This window comes from Pleurodeles waltl, chromosome 8, assembly GCF_031143425.1.
Source record: "Pleurodeles waltl isolate 20211129_DDA chromosome 8, aPleWal1.hap1.20221129, whole genome shotgun sequence".
Lineage (NCBI taxonomy): Eukaryota > Metazoa > Chordata > Amphibia > Caudata > Salamandridae > Pleurodeles > Pleurodeles waltl.
Window position 1 is genome coordinate 983,144,910 of NC_090447.1, and position 27,275 is coordinate 983,172,184.

Below are 27,275 nucleotides of genomic sequence, written 5' to 3' on the forward strand. Positions count from 1 at the left end.
TATCTTTTGACCATTAGGATCCCACCTCAACTGCTGCCTACGAGATCGGGAATATTTTCCCTCTGGATGGCAACACTATATGGAGACGATAAAAATCAAAACATCTAAATAAACAGAACATAAAGATCTTTAAGACTGGGGTGAGTGTTACTAGTAGATCACCTGGTGAAGGGATACAAAGCATGTGCATGTACACCTAAAGCATGGGATTGTATGTGCACAAAAAGTAGTTGACCAAATGCTGAAATGGAAAAGAGCATGAGGGTGACTGGCATAAACACATCTGAAGACTAGGAGCCCTTATCCTAATAGTGTATTTGAGACGTTTTTGTAAAGTTTCACCCCTGACTCACGGGTGTGCTCCTCCTATGAAGTTGATGTTGGGCCTTTGTTTAGGGGCCACGGGTAAGAGTTTTGGTGATAGCACATATGTCATGCCTGTGCACTTTTAAATATCGCTGTGGGTCCTAATGCAATGGGTTTTCATATGCAAAAAAGAAATTTGTCATGGTATCATGATACATTTGGTTCTGACCCTGGATTACCCATATATCATTGCAGATAAATATCCCATTGGTCAACCAGAGTAAAATATCAGTTATAGTTGGTTCCTGAAGAAGGTGGATGTGCAATTGTCTTTACACCCAACAAAACATGTGCTGACTGGTTTTAGGAGTGATCCTATCCCCTAACACAACAGCGGTTGAAACTGAAGATGTTTCCCTGTTGTATTGTTGGTGTATGTGGGATGTGGCTAAGATGGTTATGAATGATGTATGTTAGTGGATGGGTTGTGAGAGTAAAAGAGTGGATTGGTGGTTGGATGAGATAATAAAGATATCTGTAATAATGTTGTAATATGGTGTACCGTTCTGGTTTTTTTATGTAATATTTACAAATATGGTTATGAGCACTGTCAAAATATTCAGGACAAACGTAAAAGTAAAACTTTGAAGATTTTCAGAAAGGTATAAAATATTTTGAGTATATGCTGGGAAAAAAGTATAGAAAAACATGTTCATTATTGAAATATAAAGATTAAATTAAAAAAATGAAATTGTACTAAGGGCAAATTGTTTGACTTCATTTTTGGGTCAGACTACTTTGCAATTTGAGCTACTACAGAAGAAATACAGGTCATGTGGGATATTTTGTTGCTTATGTTTTGAACGTTCCCCTAATCCCAGGCCTAAAATCAAGTATAAAGGGGATTCCCCATTTCTATGTGTTGACCCCTCCCACGCCCAGCTTGCCAACTGCTCCCATTGTTTCTATTTTATACCCGTTTCTCAAACTCCTCCGTTGCTCCACCAACTTTCTGTTGATCCACCCCTTGTTAACTTCTTTCCCATCTGCTCTACCCAGCCCACTTCCATTGCTCCCTGTTATTACATCATTACACAAAAAAATGATTTGTTTAATTTTTTTGCAGTCTATGAGCTGCCATTTGCTGCCGCGATGCTCTGTTTTGAAAAAGTACTTTTGTGGATTTATATTTTTTTTATTTATCCTTCAAGTGAACTCTGCCATCTTGCAATACTAAGTTAAAAAAATCATAAAATCACGGCCATATCGTGCTGTAAACCTGAGCTTGTGTGGTGTCACATGAGCTCGTATTTGTCATCATGCTGGGCACAGAGTCATGATACATAAGCATGCATGTGTGAGTACATGTCGTTCTGCCATTTTTTTCTTTTTTTGTCGATGCTGCGTAGCATATGCAAAAAAAAGCACTGCTAAAGGAAATAGGTCAAAAAGGCAAGACCCATTAGCTTTGCCAGTGCTTGCTTTTATTTTGTATGGAGCTCTCAATGGGAGCACATGTATTTCCATGCTCCCTCCTTAAGACGCCCTTTATGTGCTCCTTTTTCATTCCTTCTGCTTCCTGGTTCTCCACATCCTACTCCTTATTTCGTTCACCTTGTTCCATTATTATTATTATTATTATTATTATTAGTTTTACGAAGACCTGGAAGCCAGTTCTGTGAAGCCACTTCCTTTCTAGTACCCCAACAACCACTATGCTTCCCGCCCACTCTCAAACCTTCTACCCATGTTACTTTTTTTAAATTTAATGAGTGGCCAGCACTTGCAGAGCATTCTGGCCAACTCAATTCTTTTTTGTGCTTCGCAACATCTTTTTTCACATTTAAATTTACCTTTATAGCATAGCCATCCGTCACTTTAGAATGGCAAGCTAAAAATGAAGACATGCTTAATGAAGCATGTAGGTACACTTATCACGACATGTGTGCATCAAAAATCACCTTGGAATTACAAGCTAAGCGTGCACATGCATCTGTCTGTCTTTAAATGCCAGGGACAAAAACATCAGCCAGAGCTTTAAAAAAAAACCAATGAACTTCCATGTATAGCGAACAGAAACCAATGAACTTGCATGTATACCCATATGGTGGGTTTGGCACAACTTCGCCCAACTGTTAATGAATTGCTGAAGGACGTTTTCCCATGCCTGGAGACTATACATATATATATATATATATATTTTATTTTATTGGAATTGTTGTTTGACATCCGCATATCAAACTGTGGAATAGACGCCTAAGCGCGTCTTTAATTCAATTAGGTGTAATTTTGACACTTGTTATTTGAATAGCATTAATTTATTCTGACTACATTCCAATCTCTGTTTCTTTTGAGTTCAATATGTTTTTCCTCCAATGATTGAGAACACATTACATAGGTCTAAGTATCTTATCTCGAGGACCGGCTTAATTTGCAACTATAACAAACACACTAATCAATTTCACGCCGGGGTTACACGGAAAAAGTTTCTCAGGTCGCATGTTTCCCATGAGGATCGGGGATATTTTAGGGATCTTGGTGAAAAGCGAATGTCCTTGTACACAAACGCCTGACTCTCAGAGATGCTTTGAAGTCAGCATTTTTAAAAACGGTCCCAGAGCAAATATTTGCGCTTTGCAGATATATAGTTCACATAATTTGCTTATCAGTTATTTTGGTATGTGTGTACAAGATGTTTAGAAATATGGAAGTTTCCATCAGTTGTTGCTCTTTGGATTTAAAAGCTGTAGCTCTTATCAAAATGCAGATGCCAGGAGCATGGTTCTCAGAGAGATATGCTTTGTATTGTGTTGCAACATTCACATTACGATGACTACTCCTATGCGGGGCACTAAAGCGCTTTGACTAAATGGGCACCATGCTGTGTAGGGCAGATAGGTGTTTTTGATACTATGGGGCATGTGCTGCATGCTGTGCATGATGTCCACCAAGGTGTGATTATCGTGTTAAGATGCATAGCAGTTATTTGGTGGATGAAGGTGTGTTAGAGATAGGTACACAGTTTATAATTTTTAGTAAGCTGGCATCTTTGAGCAGGTTTGCCGATCCCTCTATGGCAGGGGTTCTCAACCTTTTGACTTCTGTGGATCACCATTTTATCATTACTGGAACCCGGGGACCCCCACTGAATCATTACTGGAATCCGGGGCCCCCCCACTAAGTCATTACTGAAAGCTGGGGACCTAAACTGTTAAATATTATTTCATTTTCCATGCAGTCGCGGACCCCCTGAGGAGGCTTCGCGGACCCCCAGGGGTCCCCGGACCACAAGTTGGGAACCACTGCTCTATGGTGTTCTGATTAGTGTCAATTCAACAGCATACTGCACTGGATTGGCCAACCAGATATATTATAAGGAATGGCAAGTACAATAGATAAAATGAAGGTGGCTCTACGTTCACCTTTGCCCACTGCAAGATGCTCTAGAGCGTTGGCAAGCATGGAAAATGTCACCTGCTATTGGACACTGTTTTATTTCAAGTATTAAAAAAGAAGTCAATGCATTGGCAATGCCGATAGGTCTGACTTTGAAATTAGAAAGCCTCTACAGTATTAGACTTAGGCCGATATTTATACTTTTTTACTGCCGCATTTGTGTCATTTTTTGATGCAAAACCGGCACAAACTTACAAAATACAATTATATTTTGTAAATTTGCACTGCTTTTGCATAAAAAAAATGATGCAAATGCGGCGCTAAAAAAGTATAAATATGGGCCATAGGCTCTCAACAAGTCATAAACATACCCACTTTGTCACTCATCCTTGCACTTACCTGACCACATTAAATCACACACATAAACTCAACAGCACATGTAAGATAAATTAAAAGAATAAAAGTATAAAAAAGAAAACATGCTGCCACCTAATCATGGTGGGCATTTGCTTACATTAACATAGCAGTGGTTGAACATCTTGCAGTGATATTGTAAATAATATATCGTTGTTTTAAAGTTTCAGCATGGCTACCACATATAGACCCAATGTTTTTGCCATGTTGGAATGATAAATAAATGTTGTAATATGGAAAATACCACTCCATGATAGTTTCCTATTTTAGAGGCAGTGGTTGCTTGGAATGAGACACACTGTAAATGAAAGTACTGTCAAACAAGTGGTCTGTTAGTACTCTCTGGAAAGCTGCAGTATGCTCTAATCCTTGTTTAGAAAAGTAATTAGTGAGAGTTCATGCAACAAATGTGGCTGCACACTTACACACAGTGCAACCACAATCCATCTGTAAAGATCTATTGGCTTTAAGATATGATTTGTATAATAAATGCATCAAACCCACTGCCATTATTGTAGCTTTTCATAAAAAAACGATCATACCTATGGCATCTGAAATAGGTTTTCCCTGTGAACTGTTCAGGCATACAGATTTTGTCATTGGCAAGTCACCACAACCAAGTCCGACTTACTGTATTGAGCATAAGCTTTCTGACAAAGCAACCATGAGTTATTCCATAATATGTAAAAAGTACAGTTATCTACACAATACACATTCCTCAGAAAAGGGCCTAATAAGGATTATCATAGTGTAATCTTCTATCCCCATGGTTCGCTTGAATGAGTTGTCGACACCAAAACTTTTGCCTTCCACAGTAGTCTGTGAGACACATAGAATACAATACTTGCCTATGTGCATTACCACAATTTAATAACATCCCATCCCTAAAAGCCTATTGCATTTAACATGTGCAATCCACAGTGTCAGGCCTACTGACTTTGTAATAACGTTTCATAATAGAGAGATCAAATCTTAGACATAACTTTCCCCAATGAACCAATACTGTGTGTAGCCTTTACTACTGATTTGTCACTATAACCAACACAGGCTACAGAAGAGTGTGCAAACTGGCAATCATCATGCACACAGTTAAGAACTTATACTTGTACCAAATTACAGTTGGAAATAAAATATATGGCCACCCTCGAAAAGGCCTACAAGAATCATCTATATGAAAATCTTCTACCCAAAGGAGTTATGAAAGATGGGGACCAAAGCCTTGTCTATTACGGTAATCACTAACATTTCATGTAACTAAGGGCCAGATGTACGAACACTGGGAATAGTGATTTCCAAATTGCGATCATCTCTGATTATGAAACTTTTAATTTTTAAATTAGGGATTCCTAGTGGACATAATTGAGCCTACCTCATGAATACTAATAAGGTAGGTCGCAATGTGAGACTCATTGGGAATGACACACTGAAATGGTGACCTACTGAGGTCAGCATACCACCTTGTTTGTGATAGCTTTTAAGTAAACAAACCTTTTTTTAATGCAACTCATTTTCCTTAAAGAGAAATTGGGTATGTTTCAAGAAAATGAAAAGTGTAATTAATTTTTTAGAGTAGGAAGTGGTTTTGCGACAATGCGCCTTCCAAATAACAATTCCTTTTGATTTTCTAAACATGTTTAGCGATTTGGTAACATGTTGCTGAATCATTATGTGAATTGAATACATCTGTAGAGGCCATTTAGTGGACTAAATCCTGTGATTTAGCAAATTGCAGGGTTTGGACCACCAAATCGCCCGACCATCACTTGTTTTTAAAACCCTGTTGATGCAAGCCGCTCAAACATATCTATGAGACCACGCAAAGCCACTTTGCGTGGCTTTTCATGGCCTCATAGATATGGAGCCTTACTCTGTGCCAAAGAGGCATTCCATGGGTGTTGCAGTGGGTTTTTCCAAGCAACACCAAAGGATTTTAACGCTGCCCCAGATTTAATTAATCATGTAAACTTGCATGCAGCCCATTGTGCAAGGGTACCTCCACTGACGCTAGGCAGCTAGGCAGCCAATTGTGAGCCAGTGCAGAGGGAAAAGACAGGAATGCACTGCATTTCATAAATATGGTGCATTCCTGTACTTTTACATTGTCATAGGGCAGCGCAACAAGAAGACTTGTTGCTCTGCCCTATGCCAATTGAAAAATAAACATTGGCCTTAGAATATATTTATTTATGAATGGGTTTCAGGTAATATTACCATGCTTCAGCACAGCCTCTGTCAGAAGAATTTTGCATTATACTACATCCTTAATCCATTGTACTGTAAGTCTAAATCTGATGAGCGACGACTAGGCAAGTGTTTCTGAAGCTGGGATAGGAATACAGTCAGATAACTCACTCGGAGACTCTCCCCCAGAAAAACCTATAGGGAAGATAACCTATTTTCATCCACTCAAATGGAACATATCTCTATCTCAGCCAAGGTTGCAATTTGAAATTCTTCTTTAAAAAAACAGCAGCATCACAGTTTTGTGTATCAGTTGGAAAACAACTCAAGAGAAACAGTTTAGGGCTTATTTAAGTTTCAAAGTCTATTTTTGTGGTTTCTCTTCAACTATGATGTTGCTAAGAAAGTATGATTAAGAGAGGAAAGCCAATATCATTGTGGGCTTTCAAAGAGACATTAATGTGCATATTCAGATCCTTTTCAGTATCCAGTACTTTATAATTATAAAATGTAGGCTAGGCATTGCTCAAGGACCTCTTAGGATGCAGAGTAAGTGAAGAAATATGTTCTTTCCAACAAGGTTACTCAGTTTAGAGCTTAGAGAATAAGCATGAATAGATCAGGACTGAAATGTCAGCGAGCTCAGCGGTGGACAGCTGGGCATTTAACAGTACACATAATAAAAAGCACAACTCTGCCTCCCAGATATCCCATACGTAAAAACACATACTACCCCAAATGCACTTAGAATGTGACTATCATAGAAATGGTTCTGCAACTTTTGCTGGGCATCAATATAGACCAGTTTGCCTTTGTCCATTCTGCCACAGAACAGGTATATGGTTTTCATGAATTACTGCAAACTATGTTGTCATGCTGCAAAGGCAAGACTGGTGAACCTCCAACTACTGGGCCGTCTAAACAGCTTTGCCACAGGTGTGACCCTGTTAAGTGAGTGCATTCATGACAAATTATTGAACATTACACCCAGGATGGACCTCATGGTCACTGAAAAGGGTGAGTTGAAGAATCAAAACACAAGTATTGGTCAAAGTTATTTTGCTGTTGGAATACAAGGGGACAATAATGTGGCACAAGTTTCAGCATTTAGCGGGACACTGTAGCTTTTCATGTATGCTGCAGTGAGCTGCTGATTTGAGCAATATTGTAGAAAAAATAATGTACCATTCCACATTCAGTTATCTCAGCCAGTGATCCATTTTGTAAGAATGACTTACCATCTATTTTTGGGAGTAGAATGACCTTTTCAACAAAAATTACGTAAATTCATCTCTTTTTGAAAAATGTCAGGTTGCTCATGGATTAAAATATTTTTTATGGCCTCTGCCTCACGAAATGACTCCTATCATATCTGGTCTCTTCCCCTATTCACTCTCCTCCATCTAGGCAATTTTAATGAACACTTATTTCTGACAACACTGCAAGATTTCTGCTGCAAAAACTGTTTTCCATCAAGGTCCCAGACGACCAACTTGTTTCACTTTGGGATAAAGAGTGTGCATACACTCATATTTCCTTGTTTCCATATTTTGAACACTTCATTGTCCTTTGGTGTAGGATAGAAAATCTACATTCACATGTTTTCTAAAGAAGCCTTCACTTGACATTCTTTTACCGGCCTTTAGCTGGGCACTCATGGATGCCGAAACTCAATCATCCTGGACTGTTGTCAATCTGCATTTCATCTGGATCATGGCATCAAAACTAACCACTTTTTGAAATTACTTCACAATTTAACCTTATTGTGATAACAAAATGCTGGCATCTATTTCTCATTGAGATTAGAACAATAACCTCATACATATCACACTAGCTAATGACAAAAAAATGTAAGAAGTATACCTACTACTTCTTTGGTCTTTACTTAACAAAATTATCAGTACCACCCAATGACGCTTCAGTAATGTACTAGTTAACCACCGCTGAGCATTTTAATAGCACATTGTGATGATCTCATACATCCTACATTTCATGCTGCACATGGAAAGTGGAATGAGATATCCTCGGAGGCTTTCCAGAGGGGACAGTTGTAGAGAGCACTCGGAGCAGTCGGTGACTGTGGCCAATAAAGATCCAACTTCATTGAACTGATCATTCTCATTTTATCACCACAAAATCTGGCGATGAGCTGGCCACAGTCAAGAACCCACTACCAGTTTTTCGGGACCTCGAGGGATTCTCTTTCATCAAGCGCGACGAGCGCCAAGAGCTTGCAGACTGCACTACATGGTTTCAGGCCAGTTGTTTGTTTTTATTGTGAAGTTTTGACACGTGTCAGAGACCCGTCATGTGCGTTAATTTCCCTTGAATTTTACAACTTTATATGTGATCATTACTTTCACTACCCAACGGTCTCCTATGTGCACTACATAGCCTCACGTGCATCCAGCATTATGCGCATTCAACCACGTCCAGCATTATGTTGCATCTTTATGTACGTTCAGCCCTACGCACATTGAGGCACCCATGCTACGTGGCATGTACAAATACGTACATCAGCCATATTTTTGGAAACTGCGATCTGCACGCATAATACATTCGGCAGACATACTTTGGCAAATTCCGCACAGAAATGTACGATCCGCATGCATAATACGTAGCAACACATACAGCAATCAAACCCCTCACCGAAGCGTGTGGACTTCACTGTGATCCGCACGTATAATAAACCCCTCACAGAAATGTGTGGATTTCAATGCAATCTGTTACTGATGAGTTAAATGATGAATCTCTAGTAGTTCAAGACAAACAACCCAAGGATATTTGGTTACAAAAGTTCAATAAGGTATTCAGTAATAATTTGGGCAGGATCACAGGTTTCAGACATAAGATCAAGGTACAAAATGGTGCCACACCTGTAAAGCATAAATTGAGAAATGTACCCTTCAGTGTACATCAGTATTTAGAGAGTATTCTCAAACAAATGGTTGTTGACGGAGTTATAGAGCCTATAGAGTCATCACTTTGGTTATCTCCATTAGTCATTGCATGAAAACAATTGACAATTAAGAGTTTGAATTGATTTGCATTGTCTAAACAAGGTCATATGGGTCGGTTCACATCCTTTACCACATATTGATGACATCACATCTACTTTTGCTGGAAAAGAAGTTTCCAGCAAGATAGACTTATCTTCAGCATATCATCAGGTTGAGCTAGACGAAACTTCAAGGCACTACACAGCTTTTCTGTCACCTTTTGGCACTTTTCAATTTAAAAGGATGCCTTTTGGGTTGGCGTCTGCAGCTTCTGTCTTTCAGAGGGTTTTAGAAAACATACTTCAGGGTATTGAAGGTGTCGTAACTTTTCAGGATGATATACTGATCGCTGGTGAGGATGAACGTAACCATGATGAAGCAATAAATAAAGTGTTACAAAGATTACAAAAATATAGTGTAGTAGAAAATGTAAAAAAAAGTGAGTTTGCTAAATCCAGGATAGAGAACTTAGGTCATATTGTCTCAAAAGATGGGGTTCAGCCAAGACCAAGTTTGGTAGAAGTGATCATTAGTGCACCTGAACCAAAAACAAAAGACCATGTCACATCTTTTCTGGATATATGAATTCTATTCAAAGTTTAGTAAAAAAAATTCTACTAAAACAGCAAACTTATGGGAATTCCTCAAGAAAAATAGAGAATTTGTGTGAGATTCAAATTCACAGGAAGACGTTAGAGCACTTTGATCCTATTGAACCTTGTACTATTACTGTAGATGCTAGTAATGATGGTTTTGGGGCAATGTTATCCCAAGAAGACAAAAAACAATCACAAACAAACTATAGGGTTTGCGTCACGTTCTTTGAGAGTCATCGAAAATGTTTTTTTCCGTGATAGAAAAAGAGTTATTGGCTTGCAGTTGGGCTGTTCAGCGATTCAAGAACTACATTAGGGGGAGAAGGTTTACACTCAAGACTGATCATAAACCGTTAGAGGACATCCTTAGTGATGAAGTTATCAAAGAACACACTCAGAGAATTGCTAGATTGAGTTCAAAACTACTACAGTATGATTTCAAAGTAGAGTATATTCCTGGTGGGAAAAATATCAGGGTCGATTATTTTTCTCGTTCACCAATCGATTCTGATGAGACAATGGAGTTAGTGGATGAAAAGATGGAGAGTGTTTGATTGCGGTTGTAGATGTGTGTGCTGGCAACACTTTTATGGAGACTGAGTGAAACGAACAAATGTTAAAAGATGAAGATATGGTACGTATAACGAGCTATTTGACCGATGGTTGGACCAAGGAAAGTTCTCTGCCAATAAATTTACAAGCCTATACTAAAGTTGCATACAAATTATCAGTAGAGAACAATGGTATTTTGATGGAGAACTATAAATTCATTCCACCCAGAGGCTTGAGAGACAAAATCATTATGATTGGTCATCAAGGACATTTAGGACAAACCATTACCAAGAGAAAGATAAGAGAGTGTTAGTGGTGGCCAGGTATGGATCTTGAAATAGTTACGTGTGTGAGAAATTGTGTGATCTGTGCAAACAGTGAGAAAGTGTTGAAAACTCAGCCAACACTTTTAACACCAAGTATTTTGCCTACGGTACCCTGGATTGAGCTGCCCATTGATTTCATTGGTCCCTTTAGCACCCTAGCAAGAAGATGAAGATTTGCGTTTGTGGTGGTTGACTATTATAGCAAATGGAGGGAAGTAGAGTTTGTGGAGGAACCCAACACAAATGCGGTTATTAAACGTTTGAAGAGATTATTTGCCAGGGAAGGATTCTCTAAAGAATTAGTGTCAGACAACGGGGTACAGTTTATCTCTAGAGAAATTAAAGCATTTTTGTGAAAATATACCATCCAACACAATTGGGTAGCTCTTTTTCATCCTTAAGGAAATTGTCAACGTCAGGACAGTGCGCGCTCTACGGGCGACAAAAATGCAAAACCCAGCCTTTATGCAAGAGCATAATTCATGCATTGTGTTTATATGCAGTATGTTAACCTTTTGCATTGCAGAGTTTAACCTTGAAAAACACTATTAATGATGTTTGCAAAAACTGTTCATTTGCAAGGTATTGCTGCAGGCTTACTGAGCGTGTTAGGGTGTGGTCCCTTTCTAGGACCTGCTAGAAGCTTTCCCTGCAGCATGACTTGGTGTGGTTTGTGGGTTGGGCCAGACTCTATATAAGGGAGCCAGCCCAGCTACACGTGCTCAATATTCAGAGGTCCCGGTGCAGAGCAGCAGCAATTTCCTGAGCTGCTGTTCTGGAGGCCTACCTTGATGTTCCAGGCCTGCCCCGCATTATTCTGGTGATACTTGAGCAGGGGGGTAAGGCGGAGGTCGGGCTGGGTCCCCGACCCCGTTCTCAGAGATTCTAGAGTTTTGGGCCTACTCGTGGAACTTTCAGAGTACGCGAGTCATTGCTCTCATGTAAACCTTGGTGTTCAGATCGACAGCAGCATGCGCGATCATTTCATGCCATTTGAATATTCTTGTTTGAATCTGCAGTGTGCACGATTCATTTACCACAGGTAAACCTTGGTGTTCAGATCGACGGTGGCACGCACGATCATTTCATGGCATTTGCATATTCTTGTTTGAATCGGCAGTGTGCGCAATTCCTTTACCACATGTAAACCTTGGTGTTCAGATCGGCGGCGGCACGCGCAATCATTTCATGGCATTTGCATATTCTTGTTTTGAACCGGCAGTGTGCGCAATTAATTTACCACATGCAAACCTTGGTGTTCAGATCGGCAAAGGCTTGCGCGATCATTTCATGGCATTTACATATTCTTGTTTTGAATCAGCAGTGTGCGCGATTTATTTCCCGCAAGTAAAACTTGGTGTTGAGATTGGCAAAGGCTTGCGCGATCATTTCATGGCATTTACATATTCTTGTTAGAATCGTCAGTGTGCGCGATTCATTTCCCGCAAGTAAAACTTGATGTTCAGATTGGCAAAGGCTTGTGCGATCATTTCATGGCATTTACATATTCTTTTTAGAATCAGCAGTGTGCGTGATTCATTTCCCGTAAGTAAAGCTTGGTGTTCAGATCGGCAAAGGCTTGCGCAATAATTTTATGGCATTTGCATATTCTTGTTTTGAATCGGCAGTGTGCGTGATTCATTTACCGCATGTAAAACTTGGTGTTCATATCGACAAAGGCTTGCACGATCATTTCATGGCATTTACATATTCTTGTTAGAATCCGCAGTGTGCGCGATTAATTTCCTGCATGTAAACCTTGGTGTTCAGATCGGCAACAGTGTGCACAATCATTTCATGGCAAGTAAAAACCTTGATGTGTAATGTTTGTTGTGGTACATGCATTTATCCTGAGCCTATGGATTTCCTGTAAAGATGATAAATCCTAAATGTGACATTCTTTGCTCATATTAAGTCCCCAGTACAATTCCAATTGTTTTTCCAGGGAATGTTTCACATTGTTTTGTCCTCATGTTAAAAAATGCAGTGTTTGTTCTGAAACAATATTCTAGAAGGTTCTTGTATTTCAAGACATTATGTGCCATTTTATGAAAAGCTCATATGAAACACTGCATTAATAATTCTTGATTTGTTCCAGGTACCCAGAGTTCTTGAGGTCTAGTTAAAGTCACTTCTAAGATTATCCATGGTTACAGTAAGACAATGCTTAGAACCATAGTCTAGTGAAAGTCAATGTGATTATTATTCTGATATTGTGTTGTTTAACCTTTTGCTTCCTACAGGTCTCCTTCCCAGCTGTTCCCTACCTAATCCCCTTTTCCCCACTTGGACTCTCTTAGGCTCTGTGATATTTCTATCACAGTTTTGGAGCTGTCTTGTGGTGGACATGTTGGGAACGTGCGCAGACCCCGAGGATCTGGTCTCCCTGAAAGAAATGGTCTTGTTGAAAAATTGAATCAAATGCTGGTTGAATGTATACAATGGGTGAATCAAAATAAATTAGAAGTAAATGAAGCAGTGGAGGACATGTTGTGGTCACATCGTTCCTCTCCAAATGAGGTTACTGGTGTAAGTCTGTTTGAAGTGATGAGAGGTTGTGTTTTGGCCTCTAAGCTGTGCCCTGCTTGGTTGAGAGAAGTTAAGACCAAAGCGGATAAAGCTAAGCATTTAGATGACATCATTAGACCTCATGTTCAGAAGTTTCAAATTAAAATCAAAGATGACTATGATAAAAAAGACAATGCATGGGTAGAAAGAACCAATAATAATATAGGTGATTGTATACGAGTAAAAGATACCACTCATGTGGCTAAGGGGTTGTCCAAATTCAGAAGTCCAGAGAGAGTAGATGCTGTTTCCAAAAATGCAGTACGCATCAAAGGTCACAAATAAAAGCAAAATAGTGAAAATTAAGGAAGATTACAATTGTGACACCAGGTGGAGATCTCACAATGTTATTGAAGAGCCAAGTGGGATTAAAAATCACGGTGAACAAAAATCAAAAAACAAACCTGGTTTGAAAGCAAATAATGAAGAACTATTAAGACACATAAGTAAGAGGATTATTTAAAAAACCTGCTAGATATTGTGATTAAGCTTTTACTTATATATTTTGAAATGCATTGATATTCAGTTGTTATCATTTTGCTTATGTATTTTGAAATGAATTTATATTCAGTTGTTATCATTTTGTATAGAGAAGGAAGATGTTGTGGTGATCTCATATATTCTGCTTTCCAGGCTATACATGGAACGTGGAATGAGAAATCCCCAGGGGCATTCCAGAGGGGACAGTTGTAGAGAGCAGTCTGAGCGGTCGATGACTGTGGCCAATAAAGATTCAACTTAATTGATCTGATCATTGGTGTTCATTCTCATTTTTATCACCACGCACATATTGCCTTGTTGGCATCAGGAATCAAAATAAGATTTCAAAAATATATTTCCTCTTGGTATAGAGATCATTGGATGCTATGAAGCAGACAACTAAACAAATGGAAGCCAAGTTGATTAAATAGTATAAGGAAAAAATGAGAGTTAACTGACACCATGTCTGTAGCTATAAAAAGACAAACAGAAAGACCAAGTGTGTATAATGGGACCACAAAATCAATGCTGAGCATAATAAATCAAGGGAATTATTCCAGACAGTTACTGCTTTGTGAAATCCACAGGTGTGGGTTCTAGAATACCAAAGTCTCACACCAACTGTGTTAAAAGTACTGAATAATTAAATCAAATGTGTAGTACACCAGGAGTAATGTTCGGGTCTCCTATGAGCCAGATGTTTCTTCTTCTTTTCCAAGCAAGAGTAACCAGACCCCATTTAAGTTTGAATTCACTCTGTTTTTTAGGAAGAATTCTAGGGCCTCCTAAGATGACTCATATATATTGTATATATTATGCTCACCATGTTCTGTGTTGCCTTCCCTTTTTGGAGTCTTGTCTTGGCCATTGTATACTTCATATACATTTTTATTAAAAATGCTAGGTAGCCAGTGTTAAGCAATTCATCATCATGCTTCAGACAAAACGCAGCGCCTGAACTGAGATGATTAAATATGACATTGCCTGTTGCATGCCTTGGGATCTTATGTAAAATCAGACCAAGACAAACAGAACATGATGGGATCAAGCCAGTTTGGGCTCTGTCTTTTTTATGAAAATGAGAAAGAGCTCCTGGATCTCATGAATAACAACCACTGCTTAGCAAACAATGGTCAACTAGTTATACTAGTGATCTATGTATCTATTAGTTCCAAATATACCAGTGAAATCCCTGCATACCGGGTGTATGAGCACTTTATTAAAGGTTTTGCTAGACATAATTTAAAAGAAAAGATTTTAACAGGTTTGAATCGTTACAGCCAGTTTGAATAATTTAACTCAACAACAGAAGGCATATATCACATTTTACAGCTCAGGGGATAGGGTAGACTAAGTAGCATCATTTCAAAGGTTGTAGAAAGTACATGTGGTCGACAACATCATTTTAGGGTACATAACACTGTTACGAAAAAGAGAGCTGTATTAAATCTAGGTTAGAGTTGGCAAGAAGGCCAGCACTTTGGCGGTTATGTTACATAATTTCATTATGAAGACTTAGGTAGACAGGTTACAAGATACGATTTTTTATTTTTACATAGTTTTAGAAAAGGGCTATCTTCCTTCCCACATCTAATTAAAACTATTTTCAGGTGCACCAGTAATTTGCATACACAAAAAAACAATTCCCGCTATCCCACGATCACTAAGAAGTTGCTCTGTTTTGTTCACCAGGTGGCACAGGATGCTGCAGTCACAGCAACCACCAGTCTGAGAAGATGAGACCATGTGTCTGATACCAGGTAGCCATTACCGGATCAAAGATGAAAGCTGCTTAGAGTTTAAATATGAATGTTGATAACATAAATTTTTAGTCCCGATCCAACATAAATATACAATGAAAAAAACTCTTTCCTTTCTTACAATTTGTTCATGGAAGGGGAGGGCAGACATTATTTCAGAAAAAGGTAACATATTAAGGCCATCCTTTAGGGACTGTGCCTTGAACAATATTTACCCAAATGTAAATCTATCCTTAAAGACTTGCCTTTGCTTAAATTTTTACATGATAGAGTTGCAAGCAATAGTCCACATGAGCACTTACATATGTTTTAAATATAGTGTACTATGCAAGTGTTATGCATCCATCAATCCACCCATCCATCCTTCTACATATCCACCCATCTGTCCACACTTCCATACATGCCCTTGCTGATAAGGGCACACTCTCCAACATGTTGGTGCTGTAAAACATGGTTATCAACATCACTCTCCTGTAATATTTGTTTTACCGGGGTACACTCCAGCCATATCTATAATTGGTTTAAACCTTACCTATTCAGAAGCAATAGGCTTTGAGCGCAGGGACACTTCTGCTGAATCCGTTGCACCCTTAACAAATGCTATTTGATTGATAGGCTTCACACAATTACACTGGGACCTAATCCTGTTACTTGTGGCATCCTAGACAGATCTTAGGTCTCATCCCCTGTTCAAAATCGAAATCTTCCTCCTCATGAAAGTGTTTTAAATACAAGCCTCACTTTCCAATCTGACACAGACATTATGCAGATTTATCTGTATGTTAGCCGAACCCTCAACACCCTACTGAAGGTGACCAAATGATGGAACATCATAGGTTAATGGACAGTCATGACTGAATTGAAGCTAAAACACAAGCCATGTCTTTAGGTCCGAAACTCATTGACAACCCATCAACCCTCCTCACCTCTCTTTCCTTCTTCGACCAAACAGTCCAATATTAACATTCTGCTAGCACCTGGTGATCTTCTTTATGGAAAGCTCAATAGGAAATCTTAAGTGGATGCTAAGACTAAAGTATTTTCTATGTCCATTGTCGAGTTAAAAGTCTTCTTCGTTTCCCCACTCTAATATCCAAAATTTAACTATGTTAGTTCACCACTCACTACTTTTTTAGGGTACCAGATCGCCTATTTTACAAGGGTTCAAAATTAATCTACCCAACGTTTTCCATCACTCAAAAAGGGATTCTGTCTTTCCGACAAAGGACCCTCTCTCTAACCTCCAAGAGTCTTTCTTTCAAATTGCTACCCTCAGGAGTAAATTACATCCGACTTTCGTCCAGTAAACATCACCTCTGCACCTTTCATGAGCTTGCTGCCCTCTATCTTTGAGCGTGAATTATAGCAGGGACCACAGGGTCTCTAAAGCAGTTTTTAAACCGTGGTACTGCCTTACTTTCAAGACAGCTGTAAACCCCTTATTTTTCAATTAAGTTGTAAACTTGTTATATTTTCTGCTTTACCTTCGATCAGGCCCAGAAGCAGTTCATAAACTTGCACCCATTAGGTGAACATCACTCAGAGCTACTGCATAGCAGAAACCTCTGAGACTGGGTGTGGTGGTCGCCTGTGAGACTTTATTAAATTGGTAACGGATAACAAAATAAGAAATAGGTTTAATGTAAGGTGGAGACTCTGCTGAACTTCTTAGGAGCTCAAAAGGAGAATGAAACAAGTCATGTGTTTCTACATGGCTAATAGTTATGCTCTTAGTAGTAATTATGAACAGGGTGCAGGTTACATCAGGATCACAAAGATTAGGCTGAAGTGGTGTGAAAAGCCTGGAAACCACCATTGTACTCCATACAAAAGGTCCACACTTTACTGTGGAATCCTTGGTATGGTACCAGCTCTGGTTAAAGTTTACCCTTGCTCATCTCTTCAAAGAGCTCTCTGGTCTCACATTAGAAAACCTGTTGAACCTCCCTTTTATAAATGATCCTGAATCACATGTTAGAGCTTAAGCCCTATACAGCACTCTGTTGGTTCGTAGCTAGGTTCATGCTATATAAGTAACCTTACAAAAATATACAGGGGCGTAGCCAAAGAGGGGGTGTTTGGGGTGTTACACCTCCCTCACAAGTGTAGTTTCTGATAAATAGTGCAGGGACTTTCAGTCCGGTATGCTGAGATGTCTGTCAGATTTCACCAGGAATTTTTACATTAACACAGACAAAAACTAACACACACTCTTGCCTTCTCTGTTTTGAAAGTCCTCAAAAATGTTGGCTATTACAGAATATTGTGTTTTCTCTCTTAGTTGTCCTACCAATCCACATTTCTCTCCCTTTCCACTGCCTCTTAGGCCCATCTCATGAACTCTGATTGGCGTATAATGTACTTTTACATTATATGCCAGCCTGATTGTTGGGAAAATCTGAAGCTCACCCTGCCCCCTCCAGCCCCCATAATCTTACTGACCAAGCTACGCCCCTGTAAATATTAAGGACATAACTCTCTTTAAGCTTCATTGCAGTGTTGTTTGAGTCCCCTGTGTTGGTGAACTGCCTATAGTGAGTAGGTTCAGTGGTGTCATAAGCATTATACATGAAGCAGGTTGCTAGATGGTAAAAATGGAATGTCGTTTTGAACCCTTACTAACATTGGAATCATTAGTACCAGGTAGTCTAATACAGTGCTTAATTTGTAAATATAAACGTGCCGGTGCTCAGGGCTCTCCTCTGAAACACACAGCTGCTGCAATTAAATGTGCGGGAACGGAATACTGAGGCAGCTAATCCTGAAGCCATCTCGGGCCTCTTCAATCCACTTAGAGCCACTCCCTGCCCTTCAGCTCACTCCTGTAGCTTTCTGCTTTCTCCCATTGTGACGCTTTTTTGTTTTTCTCTTCCTCTGTCTTTCCCAAATGTGTCTTTTACTCACAGCAAATGCTTGAGGCAGAAGAATAAGCACCGGCCCTCGAAAATAAGTGCCGGTGCTCAACACCGGAAACAACAAGCACAAATTAAGCACTGGTCTAGTAGCACAACAACATTTGAGGGGGGCCTCCTGTAAAGTACATGGAGTGGGCTCCATTCGGATTCTGTCAGGAGCTCTCAGGGCAGAGTACTGTGCTAAAGGTGCCCCTTGGAGCTTCGTGAGCCCCCTACAGTGTGGCAGCTGCCAGGGGCTGATGTCACGCCAATGAGGTAGTCAGCTAACTACCTAGTACAGTAATGTTCAAATTTAAGTGTTCAATCACTAGTACAGTACAGTCTCTTATATGCCATAGGCTAGTGACGCCACATCTTTGTCAGTTATTCTTATTCATACTCTTCTCTGAGTACCTTTCCATAATCTCATCTCACCACTGCCATCTTCCTGCATGCAATTTGCATACTCGCTGTGCTCATGCAAGTTGATGCATCCTATCCTCAATTTCAGAATTTTGTCCTCCACCTGTATCTATATTTTTCACTAAATTTTTTACATAGAGAAAATCGCACATTTAATTGGAGGAAATATGTAAGCCTACCATGTAAAATAACTGCTGGCAGATAGATTCCCAACAGAAACTCAGTCTAGGCCAAAGTCAACAGACAGCACAAACGCAACTTGTAATCAGTGCCAAGTAGATAAATAGCGTAAGATTTAGATTACAGTAAAAAGAAATCCTTCCCATCCCAAGTGGGCCTAAGGTCTGTGCCAGGTTATCAATAACTATTTTCTCTGCAACTGGATATATCAACACCTCTTTCTGTCGTCTCGTGTTACAATGTGCACATTTCTACAACCTGCTTAGTCTTGCAAGAGAGGAAGGCGCTGCCAAAAAGTGCTGAAAGGTGTTGAATGTTCACTTTGGCGCATAAAGACTTTGACATTATACACTATCCTACAATAATAAAACTACGTTGCGTTTAGTAGAAAATGCTCTAGCAATCTGCTTGCTTTGGAATTCGAAACACATTTATAGTCTCAGTTTTTGTCCAGTTGTAAATGTTTTCTTTATAAATTCCAAGTCCCAATAGCTTCAGATCAGACATAGGCTCAAGGGCACTGGCTCTGGTACTGATTAAATAAAAAAAAGACGGCTTTGTGGTCTCTTCACAGCTTTATTGCAATAGGATAAGAAGGATAATTGGATCCTTAAAACGCTAACTGCAACTGTTTGCTTCTACTAATGTGCACTGTATTCTACTAATGCCTAAGCGAGCAGTACTCATTTCTTCCACATTAGTAATAAAAACATTGACAATACTCATGGCCTTTCCTCTTTATATTGAAACAATATTTAGCATGTCCTCTGTATGTTGAAAATATATTTTCTAAGTGACACATAGACGAGACAGCACATGGGTAGCAACTGCGGAGACCTGTTTGGTGTACACAGGTAACATCAGATATCGTCTGTACACGGTGCACCGGTTCTGTGTGTAAGGGAGCATACACTGCCTCCATCCATCCTGTAACGGTGCTTGTGGTAGCGAGGTTTGCATTTCTGCTGCTGTTTTTTTAACTGCACCTTGCTGAACATCTGCTAAAAACAGTTTCTGTATGAATAATAAATAAGAAGAGGTCAGAAAAACGTGGTAAGGGGGAGGTGAGAACACTGGATTAAATAGTAAAAGGTAAAAGGAGGTGCAAGGTTCTTTTTCACTCGGATATACACAGCCAACAGCAGCCCATGATACTTCGCCCTCTCTCAAGAGCTGTTCATAGAGGCCCTTCCACAGCTGGTAAGTTCTCGATTTAAAGATAGAGCGATCTCCTGTGGAAACCACTTCCTGTGGAGGCCCTTTACAGAAGGCTGAAAATGTGACTCGCTCCACTATTGATAATAGGGAACATAAGGCTGGGAGTGCCATCTGCAGAAAAAAACACCAACAGGAGGAAAAAGCCTGATGGAAGAAAAAATAACTCGTTTTGAAATGTACCTCAAGTGATAGCACCCACGTAGTTAGAAGTTTCAAAATTAGAACAAGAATCAATGGGCAAAGGCAGAGTAGTGTAGGTAGGTCAGGGGTATCAGCTGGCAGAAAGGAAACAAATTTAAAAGGAAAAACACAGATGGGAGAAATATCAAGGAGCTAACAGCCTGTCTGAAAAAAACAAGCCGAAAGCATTGTGATGCACCACACCAGGGGACAATGTCGCTTAAAGACTATTTGGTGAAATTGAACTACAACAGTCCAGTAAGCAAGTCCAGCATCTTGGATTGGGCAGGCATGTACTGGAGCAGAATAGAATGGCAGCCATAGGGGATTGGGAAAAGGAAAACAAGGAAGGCTCGCCCTCGAATGGCACCATCGCTGAGGACAAGAACGTTCCATTGGACTCTAACCCCCCTCTATAAACATTTTTAATGATCTATGACTTATGGAAATCAACCTCCATCAACGAACAAATAATCACCAAGAAGTAAATGCATTAAATTAGGAATAGAGTACTTCTCATAACTGCGCATTTTCTGAATACTGAAGATTTGTAACCAAGTCATATTCTCACAAATATATAGGGATCAGATTGTTCCATTTGTTCTGGAGGAGCAGCTGTTCTTCTTTTCTCCTCTCTGGGGGAGCTTCCTACCTGACCTTAAATTGTCTCATTTATGTTGTCCTTTTTGTTTTTTAAATAGTATGACTGTGATTGTGTGAATGCAGCTTTTTTATTTAATTTTTCTCCCAGGAGTCATAGGACTTTTTGTATAATACACATCAATATAATATCTAAATTAATGAGACTATAACCGTAAAATAAAATTGATATGAAACATATAGGTATGAACGTATATTGAGACTTTTGGCTTGATGAATTGTCTTTACTATATTTAGGGATTCTGTCTTTTTGTAACCACTATTGAAGGTGGTTTATTTCGATTTTGTTGATTCATTTTCCCTACCCATCTGTGGTCATGCTCTGAACCCATTAACAGCAGTAATGAGAGCGAAGCTACTTCCAACTATCACCTATGGGACCGAAATAATGAGGGGGATGGAAGTAGCTTTTCTGGATAAGCTGCTGATAAAAACATATAAGCGCGTTTTTCGGCTGCCCAGACGTGCATCGCCAGCCCAGGTCAGACTGGAATTTATGCTGGTCAAACAGTCGTTAGCCCGACCGGCAGCATACGTTAAATGCTGCTCCAAACTGAGCTGCGCTTCAAAAGGGTCTTTAGCCAATCTAGTCTGGCAGGAAATTATCCTAGAAAGAGGGAACCCCAACTACATAAGGTATCTAGAAAAAAGTAAGAATCTTTTGAGCTTAGATGAGGTATGGAACCGGTCTCTACCCATCCCCGTTTTCAATAAAGCAGTGAATAAAGCAAGTAAATTACAGAGCTTGTTAGAAGATAAGATCTCATTGGCCAAAAGGGAGCATAGTTGGTTGATCCTTAACTCCTACAAAACATTTAAAGAATCACCACTGATGGCTGGCTCCTACTCACGGAAAATCAAGCAATCCTTTCTCAGACTTAGGCTGGGTGAAGTCCCTACTTTAGACCTCATGCCAAAATGGAAGAAGGAGCGGCAAGTAGGTTCCCGTGATTGCCGTCTCTGTCATCTAGCAGATGAAAACTTGATGCATGTGGTCTGCATTTGCCCAGCCCTGGCGGCCGAAAGGAGACTCTTACTAAAAAAAGAATTTAACGGTTTAACAATTAGATCATGCAGACAAGCATTAATTGCAGCCTTTAACCCTCGAAATACAATACTGAACATTAGGCTGGTTCAATTTTTGGAAATGTTCACTCTAAAAACCACAGCCTCTCGAAATAACCAACTCAGAGGGAGGGCGGAAATGATAGCGAAATCCCTATAACCCACTTTGAACATCTTAAAGAAGGGAAGGCTCCTAGGTAGTCCATTGGGTTGTTTAGCTTTTGTCATAATAAAGTCTGGTACCAAAAACCAGACTTAAGTAGGGGTATATAAAATCGATAGGTCTCTTCCCACTTTGTCCAATTTTTACCAATACCTCATTGGGCGATTACTGTTTTCTTTATATTTCTTTGTGGAAGGAAACTTTTTATATCATTTAATTTTAAACACAAGATTTTATTTGGCGTTGTATTTTTCTTACCTTCAATACGTTTGTTCTGTTGCCCTATTATTAATGCCTTATAGCACTAGTATGTTTTATGGTTTTAATTAACTAATAAACTTGTTTTTACTAGTAGTACCCACTGCATTTTATGTAGTTGGGGAACCCTTGCTTTGTTTGGGTCGCCCTGGAAGGGGCCGACAACTTCCTGTTTCTTTTAGAAAAATTAGAGTCCCAGAAATTCCCAGATGTACGGAATGTGCCAGATGGAAGTAGTCCCATTGGAACACCCACCGTGCACATCATCATGAACCAGCCAACAAAGCACCCACAACCATCCTGTGGCACCGGTGGTCACCCATCCAGGTGACCAGCCACAGTTGTTAGACGAGCTGTAACTGAATGGAGGCCTCAAGTTTATATTGGTAAAGATGAAAAAACCTCCATACCAAAATTGGATCATGAACTGCCAAGGAAACAAGCATTTGCAATGCAAACAGTCTCGCGTTTGCTTGAGCTCGAGCACTTAGCATTGTAAACTCATAACCGGACTTTTCTTGCCACATAAATTAAAAAAGAAAGTAAAACAGTTTCACATAACTAACTGGACTTTTCTTGCCATATAAACTGAAAAGTAAAAGTTCCACATAAGCCATCTGACGACCGCCATCAGTGCAAAGCAGACATAAAAACGGAAATAACAGTTCACTCGTAGTGAAACCTATCAGCATCAGTGCAATTATCTACATAACTGGCAAAAGTGCAATTAACTATGTAATAGGGTTGATGTCATGCAAAGCGCTCGACTTCTGCCAAGCGAGATCATGCAGTGAAAAAAGAGAAAAAGTAGTCCACAAACCGGATGGAATACAGCGAGCCTTGTATGTTTTCAGTACTTGGTCGCTGCTCTCGAGGAGGGCTAACCACCAGAAAAGGCACAACGTATGCATGCCTTCCACTAATGAAAGCAAGGAGAGTTTAAAAGGCAAGCCCACGAACCAATGAAAGACACTGACGTGACATGGGCATAATTTGAAGCCCAAAGAGCGATAATAACACGGAACTGAGCGCTTTACGCTCACCCGTAAAAAGGATAGCCTTCCAGCAAACAACAGAGTGCAACTTTTGCATGACCATAAGGGGAATCACAAATATTTGATACTTCAAATTTTGGAACCACATGAACCTGAACAGGAAGGGAGAAGGACTGGAGCAGAAAAAACGATCAGGAACAAAGAGTTTAAACTGAGAAAAATGAAATACTCAGTGAAGTTGCCAGGTGGGTCATAGTCATAAATGGACAGCAACAATGTTAGTAATCAGAAAGGGACTGGGATGGCAAGGCAAAAATCAGGTAGAAGGATAACCCTCATCTACCTCAGAATAATGCATTTCAGCATGTCTTTGTCGGACTGCCTGTTCCTTCGTCATATTCCTTGCTGTCCATAAGCCATCTTTAACCTTATCCATCACTTCTATTAGGTGTTTTTAGAATATGGAGACTGAAGGCACTGAAGAGGTATCTTAGGACACACCGTAGGGTGAAATCCTTGTGCACAGCAAAGTAAAAATTGGCAACTCTGGGGTAAGCATTGCTCGCACTTTGGTTGGTGGCAAACTCTGAATAAAGCAACATAGAGGTCCAGTTATAATACTTAGCATTACAAAAACAACATAGGACATGCTCCAAGGCCTAATTACTGCATTCTGTCAATTCATTGGTTTAAGGATGAAATTCCGAAGTGACAGCCTTGGAGATTTCTAAAGACAAACAAATAGTCTTCCAAAAACTAGAAATGCATTTAGATTATATGTCAGAAATAATAACTGAGGATAAACCATGGAATCAAAAAATATATTTGATAAACCATTGAGCCAAGGGATTAGCTCAGGATATCTTCTTTAATGTAGAAAAATGAGTCATCTTTGAAAACATGCCCACAGTGTCCAATGCTGGTGGTGTATCCATCGAACATTGGTGACTCCACAATGAAGTATGTAAAGATATGCCAGTGTATAAGTGCCACTTGCAAAGATTATAGCAGACTGTAAGGTCTTGAATGAGAGAGTTTAAATTGGGCACAAACCATGCAAGAGGATACATAACGATCAACATTCTTCACCACTGATGGCCACCAGAAAGATTGAAGGACTAGCTCTAACATATTTATTTTACCTCAATTGCCAACACACAAGGTGTCATCAATCAATCAATCGTTTTTTGTGGAGCGCAACTACTCACCCGTGAGGCTCGCAAGGCACTGGGAGGGCCAGGGGCAGATAGAGCCTCATTCAAAGAGCCACGTCCTATGGTTCTTCCTGAAGATGGTGAGCGATGGGCTTTGTCTGAGGTGAAGGGGTAGGTAGTTCCAGCTCCGGCAGTGGTTTTCCATCTGCGTGGGATGGTGGCCATTGCTTGTTGGGCAGAGCGGATGAGTGTATCTGGGTTGTGGAAGGAGATGCAGTGGTTTAGGTAGGCCGGTCCAATGTTGTGAATGGCTTTGTAGGTGTGGTGAGTAGCTTGAACATTATTTGTTTCTCCACCGGGAGCCAGTGGTGGGTCCTCAGGTGCTGTGAGATATGTTCCTGGCGAGGGAGGTTCAGGATGAGTCTGGCTGCAGCGTTTTGTATGAGGTACAGATTTCTGATGTTTTTTGTTGTGGTGCCGGCTTAGAGTGCTTTGCTGTAGTCGAGCTTGCTTGTGACTAAGGGATTGGTGACTGTCCTATGGAAGTCTACTGGAATCCATTTGAAAATCGTTTACAGTTGGCAGAGGGTGTGCCAGCAGGAGGAGGTGATCATGTTTACCTGACGGGCCACTGATAGGGAGGAGTCGAGGATTATTCCTAGGTTGTGGGCGTGGTCAGTCAGGGAAGACGGGCGCTAAGAGATGTGAGCCACCTGGAGTTGTCCCAGGCTGAGGTGGAGTTTCCAAAAATGATGAGCTCAGTCTTGTCCTAGATGAGCTTGAGGGAGCTCTCTCTCATCCAGGTAGCGATGGCTTCCATTCTTGTGTGGAAGTTCCCCTTGGCCTCGTCCAGATTTTCAGTGAGGGATTTTATGAGTTGTGTGTCATCGGCGTATGGCACGATGTACATTCTGTGGCCTCTGACGATGGCTGCAAGTGTGGCCATGTATATGCTGAAGAGTGTTAGGCTCAGGGAGGAACTCCGCAGGTGACGTCTTTAGGTTTGGATGTGTATGGTGGGAGCCTGACTCTCTGTGTTCTCCTGAAGATGAAGAAGTGGATCCATTGCAGGGGTTTTATGCTGATTTCTGTGTCACGGAGTCTGGGGCATAATGTGCTGTTGGAGACCGTGTTGAAGGCTGCTGAGAGGTCGAGGAGTATGAGTGCTGCAGTGTGGCCGCTGTCTAGGAGTGTGTGGATGTCATGAGTGGCTGCAAGAAGAGCTGTCTCCCTGCTGCGGCTTCTGCAGAACCCGGACTGGGAGGTGTCCAGTGATTTGTTGTTCTAGATGAATTGATGCAGCTAATGGCCTTTTCCAGTACTTTGGCTGGGTAGGGTAACAGCGAGATGGGCCGGAAATTCTTTATCTCTGATGGGTTAGCCGAAGGTTTCTTCGGGAGGGGGTGTACCTTGTTGTGCTTCCAGTCTTCGGGAAAAGTGGCTGTGTGGGATGTATTGGCTCTGCTGTAGATGTGGTGGGGGCAGGGGTCTGTGGGGGTTCCCGGGTGAGTGCTGATCATGATGCTTTCTGTTTCCTCAGTGGTGAGAGTGGACCAACTGTGGATGGTTCGGGTGGGTTCTGGGCAGGTGGGTCAGTCATCGGTTCTGGCCCTGGACTGAGTCTCCAGGAGGAAACTGTTATAAATGTCCTTGATTTTGCGTTGGAATAAGGTGGCAAATTTGTCGCAGGGGTCTTGCGACTGGGGGATGCTGGTGGGTTTGGAAGGGTGATTGGTGAATTTGTTGATAACCATGAAGAGTTCCTTCGTGTTGTGAGTGAAGGAGTTGATGCGTTCCCAGAATGCATTTTTTTCCGCATTCTTTTTGCGTTGGTGGTGCCTGGTGGTGGCAGCTCTGAAGGAGGTGAGATCTTCACTGGTTTGGCTGTTTCTCCTTTTCTTCTCTAGGCATCTGCAGGTGCACTTAGATTCTAGGAGTTCAGTTGGCTTTCTTTGGAATACACTTGGCCTATGTTAAATGGAGGGAGCTAGGGCATTCAGTGATCCAGGAGTTGAGACTGCATGCTGCGGTGTTGGCGTCATCAGAGGGAGACCGAGGTGATTTTGCAAGTGTTGTGGCGAGTTGGTTATCTGTGATTTCATTCCATTTCCTGTGGGGGAGGCCCTTGGGGCCTGGGTGTGGCTGCTTGGTGCAGTGATGGTGAAGTGTAGGCAGTGGTGGTCTGTCAAGTCCGGGGTGGAGATGGTGTTGATGGTAATCCTTTTGCTTGAAGTAAAGATGGGGTCCAGTGTGTGTCCTGCAGCATGCGTGGATGTGGTGATCAGTTGCCTGAGGCCAAGGGTGGCGAGGTTGTCTAGTAGGGAGGTGGTGTTTTGGTTGTTGTGGTCCTCGAGGTGGAAATTCAGGTAGCTGAGGAGGAGGTAGTCAGAGGACGCCATGGCCAGGGGGGTGGTGATGTCTACAATGGCGTCAATGAATGTTGAGGGGGCACTGGGCGGTCTGTAGACCAGGGTGCCGTGGATGGAGGACTTGTGATTGGCGTGGAT